This window comes from Mauremys mutica, chromosome 2 (genome assembly GCF_020497125.1).
Source record: "Mauremys mutica isolate MM-2020 ecotype Southern chromosome 2, ASM2049712v1, whole genome shotgun sequence".
In the NCBI taxonomy this organism is placed as follows: domain Eukaryota; kingdom Metazoa; phylum Chordata; order Testudines; family Geoemydidae; genus Mauremys; species Mauremys mutica.
Window position 1 is genome coordinate 127,248,686 of NC_059073.1, and position 2,754 is coordinate 127,251,439.

The 2,754-nt window shown below is 41.0% G+C and overlaps 1 long non-coding RNA gene across 1 annotated transcript in view; it reads right to left on the minus strand.

The window, feature by feature from the left end:
* LOC123363394 overlaps window positions 1–2,342 on the minus strand; it is a 7,697-nt gene extending 5,355 nt beyond the window's left edge. Inside the window, exon 1 of the long non-coding RNA XR_006576741.1 lies at window positions 2,209–2,342. This is a non-coding gene — a long non-coding RNA (uncharacterized LOC123363394). The remainder of the gene's footprint in view (window positions 1–2,208) is intronic.
* Between the last annotated feature and the right edge of the window lie 412 nt (window positions 2,343–2,754).

A 2,754-nucleotide genomic window follows, 5' to 3' on the forward strand; every position in this document is an offset into this window, starting at 1 on the left:
TTCCAAACAGTCCTTACCTCAAATGATGCACTTCTCACACATTCTCAGTCTGCTTGACATCTGCACAACACTCAGGCTATGTACAGGCTATTTGGAGGCAGAATAATATTAAATCTGAAAGCAAATTTGATCTCTTCCCAATTTTGGAGTTATGGTGTGTCATGTTATGTTGAATCATGTTATGCCACGTGGAATCACAGTATGTCACTTCATGTCAGTTTGTTGTACGATATAATTCCACATAACCATGTACTTCATAACTGAAGTCAGCTACACTTACCAGGGGCGGCTCCAGGCCCCAGCACGCCAAGCATGTGCTTGGAGCGGCATGCCGTGGGGGGTGCTCTGCCGGTCGCCTTTGGTGGCATGCCTGCGGAGGGTCCGCTGGTCCCGCGGCTCCACCGACGCCCCGGGACCAGCGGACCCTCTGCAGGCATGCCTGTGGGAGGTCCACCGGAGCCGCGGGACCGGTGACTGGCAGAGCGCCCCCTGCGGCATGCCGCCACGCTTGGGGTGGCGAAATGTCTAGAGCTGCCCCTGACACTTACATACAAGGCAAGAACCATACCAGTCCTACATCAGCCACCATGTACCCAGCACACATTGGGAAGAACTGTGGGGGAAAAGAGGCAACAGGTGATAAGGGAAAGATTGGGTTGGGGTGCAATTTTGTCAAAACCAAAACATTTTGCAGGAACATAACTTTGACAAAATGTATGATTGGAAAAAGTCAAACCACTTTATGTTGACTTAGTTGTTTCACTTAGATAATGTCAAAATGTTTCATTTGGATAATGTAGATTCATTTTACTTTGACTTGTACATTGTATTATAGTATTAATTTTAATATTATACTTAATATTTTAATATACTATAAAAGTCAAAACAAAATCAATCATTGTTATCAAATTAATACCATTTGAAATTAGTGACACAAAATTCTTCCATGGTTCTGAATCCAAATATTTTTAATGTACATTCCAAAGGAAATTTTGAAATTTTGGCTTTTCACTTTGATGTGGAACAATGTATATTTTTTAATTTCAGAATTTCCTGTGGATCAGAAGATTCTGTTTCTAATTAGCACTAATGAAAACATTTGCAGAGTGCTTAGTATGAAATATTGTTAAGAAGTTTATGTTCCACTAGAAAAGATGTCGTTGTCTTTGGTTTGGATAAATTGGAGACAACAGATCTAGGCTAGTTCAGACGTTTCACAACTGGTTTGCCCATCTATGATGTCAAGTCATGCATTCAAATTCCTCCATCTCCAACATCTTCCTTTTTGCAATTCTGAATTCTGTCATTCACATAGATTCAGACAGAAAAAAATGAAAAATTATCCTGAATTTTGCTTTAAGGCTTGAGTTTACCTCTCAAACACCAGAATCTGAAATTAGAGAAAGTTACCCTCAAAATGAGGGATAATGCGGGACAACACACCTTGAAATGAGGCACACAATGTGGTAAACCTTTTTTAAAAAAAATTGAACACACTGTTTTATTAAAAAAATATATGTCTGACAGATATGATAATATCCTAGATAAACCTTATTGAACTTAAGCTAAGTATTACTGATTTTTTAGGAATGTATGGTATTAAAATGCAAATATTTATGTACTCTTGAGGGACTGTATGTATTTCCATGGGGAAGGGGGACCACAGTCCTTCAGTAACTAAGGACAGTGGGCAGTGGTGAGGCAAATTAATGAATGTTATAATACCTCCAGAGAGCTATGTCCACAGGGATACAGGCTCACATATACTGGTTTAAATTCAATTCTTCATGAATCAACAGATAAACAAAGCACTTCCGGTTAAATAGCCTGAGTTAAAACTGACTCAGGGCTTTCTTTCTGATCCAGCAAATGGACAGGACCTTGGGCAGGGGAAAGGGAAAGGTTGAAGTCTTTGGCCTGCCGAGCTCCCATGAATTGAGTGTTTGTTCTGAGATGATGCTGTGATGAACTTTTGACCACATTATAAAACCTGTGTGGGGCTTGAAGGAGCAATCACTGACCAGATCTCCTGTTAGAGTTGGGGAAGAGGGGTGACTTCTGTTAAGCTTCTTACCATGTGTGTAGGTTCGTTTATGGGTTTTAATATGTTTTCTCTGTAATGCTTTTACCTTAACAAAAAATGTGATTGCTTATAAATAGCGGTGTGTGGTAACTTAAAACCCTGAGCAATTACACTCTCTGTGGTACCTGAGGAGAAAAGTTTAGGCAGTCCCTTCTTTTGCCAGGGATATCACAGAATAGTCAGTGAACTGAACAGCCTGGAAATACCCCAGTCAGGAAGGAGAGAGATGTATGTCTCCACCCAAGAGAGGTGATGGCTGAGGAGCCTGGAGCTTAGAGTGGGTGTCTTGCTAGACCCTGAAGAGAGAATACAGGTACAGTTGCCCTGAACTGTGACAGAATGTACAAACATTCAAATAGCATAGGACTTGTTATAATGAAACTAAACAATGATTATAATTCCTTTTAAATCCCTTTGCTAAAGCCCAAGAAACAAGTGTCTGAAGAGAACACTTGGGAATCATTAGGCACGAATACAGAGGTATCTTCTGTTGTGCCATTTCTGCTGCAACCACCTCCAGCCTCTGAGCTCTGCTGCTGCTAAGCACTCTGCTCATACTGTGACAGTTGCCACTCAGTACAGCACACATAAATGTGAACCCTCCCTGAATGAAGCTATGATGATCCTGCCAGGATGCCAAATGCTTAGGATGTATCATCCCATATCCCTGA